The 13,222-nt window shown below is 46.2% G+C and overlaps 1 protein-coding gene across 1 annotated transcript in view; it reads right to left on the minus strand.

Moving 5' to 3' along the window:
* The window catches only part of RALB (RAS like proto-oncogene B), a 46,406-nt gene extending 33,510 nt beyond the window's left edge, over nt 1-12,896 (minus strand). The window contains exon 1 of the mRNA XM_019749095.2: nt 12,713-12,896. The gene's annotated coding sequence lies outside the window, so the exon portion shown is untranslated. The remainder of the gene's footprint in view (nt 1-12,712) is intronic.
* Between the last annotated feature and the right edge of the window lie 326 nt (nt 12,897-13,222).

Below are 13,222 nucleotides of genomic sequence, written 5' to 3' on the forward strand. Positions count from 1 at the left end.
GGGGATGGGGGGGAGGAGGCAGAAGAAAGGGGTGGGGAAATGAGGATACTTGGCCTTGACTTCTCTACTTGGTAAATTTGTATTTTCTCATTGCTTTGCCTTCACTGGGAGATTCCTGCCAAGAAACAACTTCAGTCATCACAGTTCCCAGAGTTTCTCCTTCTGTAGACTCAGCCTTTCCTACACACACTAACTTAGAGAAGAAAACTCAATTTTCCCGTCCTCTTGTGCAGATGCTATTGTCATTAGCAGCAGGGACCAGAATAGTTTTGTATTCTCATACATGGATGACTCAGTTTCCAGGTCTATAAAAATGAGGAAGTTGCATGAACCGATCTAGGTTCCTTTCCAACTTTTGCTGTTTTTTCTGAAATTAGACCTGCAAAACAACTTAAATTGGTGCTACTGTGTGCCTCGGGAAATTTGTTTTAGGTTAATTCTGTTCCCTGGTGAAAATCTCTCTATCTGTTCTCCCACCAAAAGAAAAGGAAAAACGAAATGAACTGAAACAAAAACCAGAACGCTCTGAAGCTGCTCATCAGAAGCGCCCTGCTCCTGGGCTGCACCTCTCCGGGCATGCTCTTCCTTCCGCCGGGATGGACCACCTGTCATTTCACACTCGACGGAAAGGTTTCTTCCACCTCCTTCCTAACACCCCGCCCCCCAGCACAGCTGACCCTCCCCATCTAAGTGGGCCCCGTGCCTGCCCACACCACCTCCTGTCGCACTGAGGTAAACCGGTGCCTTCCTCCTGGATGAGGTCTGCCTCCCACTCACCTGTGTGCCCAGCGTGCCTTGTACTCAGTTGCTCAGTACACGGTGGGTAAGAAACCTGCTTCACCACCTGGGCTGACAGGCCTCCAGAGGACACGTGGTAACTGGTAAACTCTGCAAAGCGAACTCATTTACACAATGACTTTCCTGGACTACAAAGAACAAGCAATGGGAAGTCATTGGCAAGCTCTAATTTTTTAAAAAAATGTAGTTATTTCTGAAATGAAGGCCTCTCTCACCACCACACCCTCACTGCCAATGGAATCTGGGGATCTCACCGGTCTTAAAGAGGTCTACCAATTTATACAAACCCCAGTTCCTTCTACCTGCAAAAGCGGCCTCACGGACATTACAGCTACCTCATCTCTAGCTGAAGGTCAAAGTTGGAGCTGGCATACATGTCCCTGCTCTGAATTACTTATCCACACAAAATCCTGTTTAGAGATGTACTGCTATGTCTACTTCTACCAGTATGTCGCATGCACTCAACCAGAACGTGTGTAACTTGCAAGGTCCCTTTACCGAATCGATGGCAGGGCTGGGATCGGAACCCCAGCAGTCTGGCTTCAGAGTCCACACCTCTGAGCCACGACACTGGGCTGCTCCATTAGTGGACTGTGGGGAAGACCTTCAAACTTGGTATGAAATACTGGAATTTATATCAGTGACACAGAATTATGGATCAGAAAGCTCATTAAAGACACAGAAATGTATAAGCAATCAGAGCACAAGTTCTAAAACAAAGACCTGGGAGGAAATGTAAAACGAAAAGCAGTTATTATATAATCAAAAGAATTGAAAGAAGGGACTTGAATAGATAGTTGTACACCCGTGTTCAAAGCAGCATTATTCACAACAGTCAAAAGGTGGATGCAACCCAAGTGTCCACTGACGGATGAATGCCAAACCAAATGTGGTCCATACAACAGAATATTATTCAGTCTTAAAAAAGGAATGAAATTCTGATGTAAGCTACAACATGGATGAACCTTAAAGACATTATGCTGAGTGAAATGAGCCAGACACAAAAGGACAAATATCGTATGACCACATATATGAGGTACCTGCAATAGTCAAATTCACAGAGACGGAAAGTAGACGAGTGGTTGCCAGGGGCTGGGGGGAGGGAAGGATGGGGAGTTAGTGTTTAATGGGCGGTTTCAAAATGGGATAATAAAAACATGTTTTGGAGATTGACAGTGATGATGATTGCATAACAATGAATGTATTTAATGCCACTGAACTGTACACTTAAAATGGTTAAAAAGGTGAATTTTGTTATGCAAAAATACTACAATTTTTTTTAAGTCGTTATATACCAACTATAGTGTGGAACAGGAGAAAAGCCACTCAACTTGAAGTCTGGAGTTTGCCATTAGTACGTTAATGACTGTGGTTAAGGTGCTTTTCTCAGCCTCAGTCTGATCAATAAAAGACATATGATACCTGTATCCTCACGCTTATTAAGAAGATTAAATGAGAAAACACCTATCATAATACCTGGCTCTGAATAAGCACTTAACTCTTTTTTTTTTGTTTTGTTTTTTGTTTTGTTTTTTCTGTTTTTTAACAGGACTTTATTGGGGAACAGTGTGTACTTCCAGGACTTTTCCAAGTCAAGTTGTTGTCCTTTCAATCTTAGTTGTGGAGGGCGCAGCTCAGCTCCAGGTCCAGTGGCCGTTGCTAGTTGCAGGGGGCACAGCCCACCATCTCTTGAGGTGCCGTGTTCAATCTTAGTTGCAAGGGGAGCAGTCCACCATCCCTTGTGGGAGTCGAGGAGTTGAACCAGCAACCTTGTGGTTGAGAGCCCAGTGGCCCATGTGGGAATCGAACCGGCAGCCTTCAGCATTAGGAGCACGGAGCTCCAACCACCTGAGCCACCAGGCCGGCCCCGCACTTAACTGTTTTTTTGAATACCACTGATATTCTAGAAAGTCTTGAGAAAGAAGCTGGTGTAGGAGCCAAAGCTATGCTAAGGCAGGATGAGCTGCCAGTCCTTACAGAACAAAGAGATACGGCAAGGGAGGTTTTGTTGCTCAAACTCAGTCCCCTGACAGCTGAGGCGACACCTGTCCAGAGCACTGCACTCAGAAGGCAGATCCTGCCTTCCGGACCTCATTCAGCCCTTCACTCATTATGTGACCTTGCAAGTACTTCACCCCACTGAGCCTCAATTCTCTGCCCACAAATAGGGACAATATTTGCCTTGTCTATCTCACAGGTTAACTGGGGAGGAACAAATAGGAAAACATGTACTGCTAAAGAACAAAATTCAACTGAGTAAATCTAAAGATCTCATTGGCTTTATTACTAAGCGATTTACAAATCGGGCAGCACCCCATCTATCAACTAGAAGGGCGTGCCAAGGTGTTGTACAAAATGGAAGGTTTTTATAGGCAGAAAGAGGGTGGGACAATAAAATGAAAAGAGTGAATTATTTCAGGCAAGGTCAGCTTCCCTGAGGGGAATTCGGGGGGTCTTAGGCAGATTACCTCACTAGTCCAGACCAAGGAATTCCAGATTGTTTGGTTTAAAATTCCATTCCTAGGAGAGGCTGAAACTGCAATTAGGTTAGGTATTGAGTCTTAGTGGGACTTAGCAAAAGTGACTCCATCTTGGGTCTGTTGTTTCTTTTGAACAGTAGCACAGGCTTTCAGAGCCACAGAGAGCATTTTCAATATGGAGATAAGAGTAGGGGCATTATCATCATCAACAGAGGTCCTTTAGACCCTTTTCTCTTCTCTATCACCCCAGAAGACAATGTCACTTGCCTTCAGAGGCATTACTGACAGGCAGGCATTTCACAACCTGCCATAAGTCTCCCTCAGCAGGTCCTGAAATTTCTCTAACAAAAACAGTCTTTCATTTCATCCTTTTCCTGCTGTCAGTGTATGAAGCCTTGGGGAACCAGCACCAGGAACCGCCACCCACCCAGCCAAGATGTGGGGACCACAGTCTAGAACAGGGTCCACCCTTGTCTCAGAGGGCAGCACACCACTGAACAACCCAAGTCACCACCAGAAGGGCAGGTACCCCCACTCCTCCCTCATCACTGAGATTCTCACACCAACAAAACTGCATCCACCCCCTGAAATAACGATTCTCACCTCACCCCCACCCCCAAGCCCTCTTCAGGACCCTCCATCTCTTCAAAGAATGTTCCTCTGCCTTCTGGCTTTTCCCAGACTTGGGTGTGCTCTGGGGACACCAAGGGATGCTGTTTCTCCTCTCACACCCCACCCGCGGCCTCTCGGCAGGAGGTGATAAGTGTCCTTCCCATCTCCCCACTGTCACTTCCAATTCAGTGCTTCGCTCCGTCTAATAATCTCCCTCATCTTGCAGAAGCCCTGTATCTTTAAGGCACGTGTCATACCTTTCCCCCACCTTGCTGCCACCATCTGTGGACCTTGTCGTTGCTTCCCTCATTGATTGACGGCATTTGCTTCTGGTTCCCAGGCTTCCTTTCTATCCCAGCTCCTTGCATCTTCCTCAGTGACGTCTATGTTCACATGGATGACCTGTCCAAGAGCCTGGCCTCTCTCAAGGCCTTGAACTCTTCTCCAGAAGCTTCTTCCTTCATTCCGCCTAAAACTGCTACGGCCGTGCCCTGGCCTTCATCATCCTCAGACACCATTTTCTCCTCTAACCTTCCAGCCTCTGGCGCCATCCTTCTAGTTTACCTGTTCAAACGCCCGCCTCGATCCCACAGCCCGACATTATACACGACCTCCTACAAATACAGTCACTTCCTTTGCTCCTTTCAACATGCTTTTCAGCACCTGTGCCTGGCAAGCAAGTGTTGCTGGAGAAAGAAAGAAAATCACGCAAGCAGCATTCTGAAACCCCACGGTAAATGCACTTACGATCACAAAGCAAGAACGGGCATTTGCAGTACACTTCCTAGGAATCTTACCGGGATTCTCCCCTACGCCCTCCCTACGCTCACTCCTGACATGACCTTGCTTCATTTTGCCCAAACAGAAGCCTTCAAGCACAGACTCCCTCATTGCTCCTCCACTAAATCTCCAAACCTACCAGCATCCACGCCCATGCCCTCCTTGTCTCTGGCTCCACGGAGAGCGGCCTCCTGCTCGCAGCCAAGGCCAAGCCCTCCACTCAGGCATTGGACTCCAGGTGGCCACCACCCCCACACTCAGGAATGTCATTCCCGCCATCGTCCTCTTTTCCTGCTTCATCAGTCAGTCTTTATCTCTCCACAGGATCATTCCCCAGCAGCACACAGACTCGTGCTATTAAATCTTCATCCTGAACACACACATCCGTTTGACCCCCACATGTCCCCCTAGCCAGCGACACAATTTCTCTCTAGCCCTGCTTATCTATACCAGTGCTTCTCAAACTTTAATGCAAATACAAATTACCTGGGAATCTTGTTAAAATGCATATTGACTCAGTAGATGGGCGGGGAGCCCAAGATTCTGTCCTGCCCACCTGCTCCCAGACACTGCTGCTGCCCCCCAGGCCCCACTCTAGTAGCAAAGCCCTGTGTCTCCTGCCCTCACTACTTCAGCTATGAAATCCCTTCTAATCAAGCTGCTTCCTCCCCCAGCGTAACTTCATGGAAACTGATCACTTCGTGGAAACAGGATCTCCCATAAACTCTATGTTGCAAACTCCAATAAAAACTGTTTCTCTTTCTCCTTTCCCATCCCCTCCCCTTTGTAAAAACTGTGCACATAGACAAGAGGGATAAAACTCTGCCTGAAAAGGGAAGGACCCTAGGTGTCCAATTCCCTTCAGGTTCTGTCCTTGGGCCTCTTAGTGCTTCTCCCACAATGCTTGTCTCTAGCAGCTCTTTCTCAGCGTCATTTGCCAGGTGTCCTTCACGTGGCTTCTAAACGTCAGCACTGCTCAGAGTTCAGTCTTCCAGCCTTCTCCCCTCTGTGTTTTCTCCTCAGTGATCTCATCCATTCCAGCGGCTTTACATGCAGCCCCTCAACTTTTCAAACGCAGCCCAGCTCACTCTCCTGACCGCCAGACTGATACCCCTCTGCCTACTTCCACCTCCCCACTGTGGGTGTCTTGCAAGAATCTCACACGTAACATTCCCAAAATAGAACTTTTGATTCTTCCCCGCTTAAAATCTGCTCCTTCTCCACTAATCCCTGCCTAGTAGTTACTAACTAGTCATATCAAGGCATTACTAAAAGCCACACACCTGGGAGTCACCTTTGATCTCCTTGCCTCTCCCCAACTCAGTTCATGCCCAATTCTACTGATTCCATCTCTAAAATACGTTTCAGATCCACCCGCTTCCCTCTCCTCTGCCACCCTCGTCCCGGCCACCAACCACCGAACAGTCACCTCCTAACTGACTTTTCAGCGCCACTGTAGCTTCTCTTCAATGTGTTCTCCACACCGCCCCTACTGTGAAATTTCTAAAAATGCCAATAAATGTGTGCTTAAAAACCTTGAATGGGTCACCATGAATAAAATCCAAACCCTCTGTTCACCATGACCCTAGCCAACCTTTCCCCAGCCAACTTTGTCTTCTCTCAGTTCCTGGAATACGCCAAGAGCTTTCCTACCTTAGATCCCTTTTACATGCTCTACTCTCTTTTTGAATTGCTTTTAGGAAGACAGGAAACAAGGTACAGTCAAGAAACCAAAGAAAGACCCTTGTGGTTGCCTGGAGCAGAAAGAAAAAGGTGGTGTCTGATATGAGATGAAACTAGAGAGGAAAGAAAGGGCCAAGTCATTTAAGACCCAGTAAGCCAAGAAGTTTAGGGATTTTAGACTTTCTACTGAGAGCACCACAAGGCCACTGAAGTGTTTCAATCAAGTAAGTGCAAGAATTAGACTTGCATGTTGAAAAGATCATTTGAACTACAGTGTGGAAACACAGAGAGGCCACGAGCAGATGTGGGAGATGCAGCAGGCCAGGCCAGAGAACATGGTAGCCTGAGGGGATGACAGGGGACATGAGGAAAGTGGCTCAATTTTAGACCTATTTAGCATGTTGCAATACTGTGATTTATAAGACATATATATTAGATCTTGGTCCACAGTTTCTGGTTCAGAGCTCCCCAAACCCTTGGAATTCCCTGAGTGAGAAGAGCAATGGGAGTATCTTGTTACAGTATTTGGTCTCTCTTCCTCAGTTCTGGAAAATGCTTCAGAGCCATAAGGGTGAACTGGGTATTTTGTTATTCATAACAAGCCCCTTTCCACCACAGCTGGATTTATGGTATGATCAAACAATATAGTACATGTTTAAATTTTTTTAAAAAGTTTATTACAGTAAAGGACACATTGCATTAATCGCCCTCAAAATACTCCCCCTCGCTTTAAACACACTTATCCCATTGTTCTTGCCACTTTCTGAAGCAGTTCTGGAAGTCCTCTTTTGTGAGTGTCTTTAGTTGCGCTGTCGTGGCTGCTTCGATGTCCTGAATCATTTTGACTTTGGGGAAGAGCGCGAAGTCACATGGTGCCAGATTCTGTGAAAAAGTGAATGAGGACACACCATGTTTTTATTTGACAGAAATTGCTGTAACAGAAGTGATGTGTGACATGGAGCCTTTCCGTTGTGATCATAAAATACAGTGAATGCTGCTGCCGAGTACCATCCAACAAAAAGGCAGGGATCTTCAATATGGGAAGCAGTGTGTCGAACCTTAGTTAACAGTGTGTGACAAGTTTCAACTTGCTCGGTGCAGTCAGTTGGGTGTGAGCTACGGTTGAGAGAGGTGTGTTTTAATGTGTGCTGTAAATCATCCTCTATCATGACAACACTCCATGTCACACATCACTTCTGGTATATGAAAATTTCTGTCACATAAAAACATTACGGTGTGTCCTCATCCACCTCATTCACCGGATCTGGCACTGTGCAACTTCTGGCTCTTCCCCAAAGTCAAAATGATTCAGGACATCGAGGCAGCCACAACAGCACAACTAAACATACTCATCAAAGAGGACTTCCAGAACTGCTTCAGAAATGGGGATAAGTGTGTTCGAAACGAGGGGGAGTATTTTGAGAGAGATTAATGGTAATGTGTCTTTTACTGTAATAAACTTTTTAAATTTAAACATTCACCATATTGTCTGATCACATCTCATAAGCTAATGAGATGACTTTGGAAAGCACCTAAGGATGGGGGCTGGTTGCCAGAGGAACCAGCCTTGAACAGAGGATTGGAACTTTCAGTCCCAACCACTGGTTTCTGGGGAACAGAGAGGGGCTGGAGGTTGAATCCGTCACCAATGGCCAACGCTTTAATCAACAATGAAATCGCCACAAATACTCAAAAGGAGGATTTTGGAGAGCTTCCAGGTTGGGGAACCAGAACACTTCTACATACCACCTTCTGGACCCCAAGCTCCAGGAGGACAGAAGCTCCTTTGTTTGGTACATCACCCTAGGTATCTCTTCATCTGGCTATTGATTTGTATCCTTTAATATCCTTTGTAATAAATCGGTAATCCAGTAAGTAAATGGGTTTCCTGTGTTCAGTAAACTGCTTTAGCAAATGAAACAAACCCAAAGAGTTGTGGGAATCTCCAATCTATAGCCAGCTGGTCAGAGCACAGATAACAACCTGGGCTTGCAACTGGCATCTGAAGTGCAGGGCAGTCTTGTGGGACTGAGCCCGTGACCTGGGCAATCTGATGCTACCTCGGGGTAGATAGTGCCAGAATTTAGTTAAATCGTAGGACACCCAACTGGTATCTGAGAAATGCTTGGTGGTGTCGGGGAAACACTTCCCCCACCACACACACCACATTGGAATTGGGTGTAGAATCCTTTCAGAAAAAAATTTTTTTAAATGATAGAACTTACTGAACAGATACAATTTGAGATTTTTAAAAAAGGCTTAATATATAAATATGAGTAGGGGTACCACGTTGGCTAAAATCCATTCCTAATAATAGGATCAGCTAATCCACAATAGACTGAACCAATCCTTTCCTGTTTTTATGGAGGCGGGGAGGAAGGAGGGCGATGATGGGAGAGGTAGGATGAAAGAAAAGAAAGATACTAGCTCATAAATTAGGGCAGCAAATGGGAAAGGGGCAAAAAAGAGGAGGAAAGGAAATCATATTGTGCTGACTTTTCCAGTCTGCCTAATGGCGACTCTACTGGGTCAGGATGAACAAAATAGATTCTCAGAAAATTTCATTATCTGAAGTTACAGTCTAACATGATTTATGAAATCTGTTATAAATATTCTCAATTCAAAGGATATTTGTTACACGAAAATATTAGTCATAGAATGTTTAGAGATGGAAGGAAACTTAGAGGTCATTTATTCAGGCTTCAGGCTCAGGATTCCTGAACTCTTCTCTCTACCTACAGACACTTCAGAAAGGTTTCATCTAGAAGCTAAAAGAATAAAGCCCTTCTACCCAGATAATTAAAATGTGTCAGCGTTTCAAAAGGAAAATGAAAAAATAGCAAGGCAAATAAATATTGTCCAAAGATCTAACATAACTGGGGGTGGGAAGCAGGATCTAGGATTTTTCAGCTACTTTGCCAGTGAGTTTTATTTTTTAAAATACACAGATTAATGACTAATTTTAAGCTGTTCATCAAGGAGATCATTTTGGCAATAATTTTTACCAATTTGTTTTAGGATTAAAAAAAAAAAACAACTCAGCTGTTCCATTTGGTGTAGGGACCAGCAAGATTTAAATTTCTAATTTCCAAAGCTACAGCATATTTGGCTAATTAATTCTAGCATCTGACAATGAAGAACCAGAAGAAAGAACATGAAGTTTCAAGTATAATATTAAAAGTTTCTAGGATAGTAAAAACTCCAGTTGCATTTTGATCTCCTACAGTACATACTTTAGTAAGTTGATGAAACAAAGATTTTTCTTAATAATGTCTGGTCTAAACTTTAAAAAAGAAATTGTGGTAGCTGGCCTGTAAGAATGCCAATGGTCCTCAAGTTCTCCTCTTGTCATCAGTCCCCTCCATGTTGTTTGGTCTATGAGCTGGTAAAAGTGATGGTATGTCACTTCCAAGATGAGATACCAAGATACCACAGTTTCCACCTTGATTGTCCTCTTCCTCTCTCTCTCTCTCAGCATTTTGGAATTGCCGTGGTAACCACATACCATAATGTGTGGTACTGACACTCAGCTTCCACACGCTCTTCATCTTTCTTTCCACTCTCACATCTTGCCCACTGGTCCCTCTACTTTTGGAATATCTAAGAAGATGATATAGATATAGATACAGATGATATAGATAGATTATGTAGATAGATATAGATGATATAGGTAGATATAGATGATAGATATAGATATATCCATTCTTGTATTCCTAGGTACCAAAAGAACTGAGGACCTAAAGGTCAAATATTATCTCCAAGGCCAGATATTTATCTGGTATTAGTTAGATCTGCGGGTCTGTGCCAAGCAGATCGCTGATGCTCAATAACATTAGTTTCCCTCCTCCTCCTTACCCAGCCCACCCCCACTCCAGGTGAGTTCCATTTTCTCTGGTACTTCACTCTCTTTGAGTCAGACTTCTCAACCACATGAACTCACTTTAAAAAATAGATCCAAGTGTCTTGCATATCTAAGAGCAGGGGCTGTTTGTTTAGAGGTACTTGGAGCCAATGAAAAGTGAGACTTCTTGCACATCACCTTGAGAGAAGTTACATTGGAAACCTTAGAGTTCACCAAGATCTCTTCCAACACTGCAGTGCTAGGTTATTATATTATCTCCAAATTGAGCTTTCAAAAAAGGTCTCCAACAATGTTTCCAAATTCTATGACTGGATAAGAATTTAGTAACTGAACTCAAGGAGGTATTGTGGGATTGAGTGATGTGGCACAAAGGATTATCTCAACTCTCTGGTTTAAAAATTTCCAGTCTCAAGCCATCTTCAGCCAAGGCAAGAACCTTAAAGAATGAAGGCAAGTATTTAGAACTTTTCTACTTCTTCCACCTTCTACCAAGATCAATTTAGATCCCATTTAAGGCTCTAATTCTTGTTTTCCTGTCTTTGAGTGTCTAGGTCCCACATTCCCAAAAGATTATCTAATAACTATACCCCCACTTTTTCCAGACAAAATCCTGGGAAAGGTTCTACTCCTCAGGCATAGGGAAATCTTGCTGTGATCTCAGATAAGAGTACCTACTTTTCCAATGAGACATAGTGTGAACAGAAAAGGAAGGTGTCGTGCCGGGCGGCCTGCGGGGGTCTCTGCTCCCGCTCCCCACATAAGAACGCAGGATGTAGCTAGGCCAAAAAGGAACACCCACGGACCCATAGGTAGGGGAGTCATACCACTATGGTCTCACTGGATGCTGGATTCACACGAAGTGCGACCTGCTGTCCACTTTTCTGCCAACCGACCAACTCCCCCTCCCCAGTTCAGCCACGGCAGTTATATCAGTGGCCAACTGGCTAACCAGCTACAGCTGACGGTCAACTAGCCACAGCCAATGGCCATCTACTACCTGAGCCAGCACCCCTCCATGTGAGGCCGAGAGCCTGGAAACTGCTCTCCAGGGCTTTGTCCCCACAGAAGGAAAGACCCAAATGTGCCCAGAGGAAAGTAGACTGGCTGACTCAACTGAAACCACAGAGGGGATGTGTACCCCTGGCCTCATTCCCACCCCCACCTCCATCCCACCCCCACCTCCATCCCACCCCCACTACCACAAAGAACGCCTTAAACATTCCTGACCCCTTCAAGCCTAACAAGTAGGATAAATCTCACCTTTTTACAGCTGTGGATTGTGCAACACAGAGAGGAGAAAAGCCATACTCAAGATAATCAAGTTTCAGAACCAGCCTCAAACCTAGGTCTTCACACCCTGTCCTCCTGTTCTTCCCAATATTCAATGCTACCTTTCACAGTCATCCCATTTCTGGAACTTCGATATTCTATTGGTTCCAGGTCTAAGAAACATGACCTTGTTTCGAGCTTTAACATCCAAGAACCTTACTGCTCTGCTTAGAACATGGGTCATTTACACACCTGAAAGGTATGCTGTCCTCTCTGATAATCAGTGCCCACTATCCATCTCCAAAACTTAACAAAAAGAAATGAGGTTAGGAAACTAGGGCAAAGCAGAAAGTTCACTGTTCTACAAGGGTTCAAATCAAGTCACAGATGGCTCAAATGAACAATCAGCCAAGCCTCTTCCATTGGCAATTCTAAATCAGCAACAACACAAGAACTTCTCAGAAGACTCAATAATAACATCAAAGTGACGTTTCCAGTATTCACCCAAACATTAGCAAAGAGAGGGACACTTTTAAACAAGCAGTCTGGGCGCTGCTGCTACCTCTGCCACTAGCAGTCCTGAACCAACGGTGGATAACCTTATATACCTATAAAAGGGCAAGAAGAGAGGTGCTGAACCCTGGTCCAGGCAAACAGTTCAAGTCCATGGTGATTCCTATTAGAAGCCACGTTCAGTGCTAGTACCTATCATAAAGAAATTGGGGGGAGGGGTCGCAAAGAAACAACTTTATGCTCATGTGCAAGACAGAACCAAAAACAGACCCAGCAACTCAGCAACTTTTGGAACACGTCCCCCGTTCAGTCCAAGTTTTTAAGGTACTAATAAGTTTTTGCAACACTTTAGCTCTTACCCTGCCCCGAGCGGCAACTAAGGGGCTGAGGAAGTGAACAGGAAGTGGAAGCAGAGGCCATTTGTGGGAAAAGGGAAGGAGCGGCGAAAAGGGAGAGGCTGGGGCGCCGCCCCCATTTCCTCAGCTCCAGACCGGTCTGGGAGGCCCGGTGGCTTTCTCCAGGGTACCTCCTGGGGCCGCTGCTCCAGCGTCGCCCTCCGCCGGCCTCGGGGCGCGACGTATTCGACCGCCGGCCACAGCCCAGAGCGGAGAGCGCGGGGTCAGACGGACGCCAAGCTCAGGGCGACGCACCCCACTTCCCCAGCCCGCGCCCCACCCCGCTCCGAGGGGTCCTGCCCGCGCGCGGACATTCTTACCTGGGATCCGTCCGGCGCAGCCTCGGCCGTCCGCAGCCGGCCCGCCGATCTTAAAGCCGCCCCGCCCTCTCCTCTGCCTCCTCCTGGGGCCGGACCCCAGCAGTCCCCAGGCGATTTGTCATCGAGTAGTCTGGGCTAGCTTCCCCACCCCCGAGCGCGCCCCCGGCGTCGCCTAGGCAACCCCACCTCTCGAGCGCGCGCCCTCCCTTCCGCGCCAGTCCTTGGTGGCCTCGCCCACTGAGGGCCTATTACCCAATCCGAAGCAGAGTTTCCAAGCCTCAGGAGGCTGGGGAGAAGGCTTAACCAATGATAAACCACCTCAGGCGGGAGGGGCGGGCTCGGCACGCCTACACCGCCCCCCTGCATTTCCTACTTTCCAAGGCCGGACGAGTTGCACGTGACCACTGCTGTAGTGGAGGAGCCAGGTCTGGGGTCCCTGGGCGTGGGCGGCGGAGGGCGCGTCCGTCGTGAATTTAGATGAGGGCGAGACCAAAGTAGTGGGAAGTAAAA

The sequence above is a fragment of the Rhinolophus sinicus genome, linkage group LG01, assembly GCF_036562045.2.
Source record: "Rhinolophus sinicus isolate RSC01 linkage group LG01, ASM3656204v1, whole genome shotgun sequence".
Classification (NCBI taxonomy): Eukaryota; Metazoa; Chordata; class Mammalia; order Chiroptera; family Rhinolophidae; genus Rhinolophus; species Rhinolophus sinicus.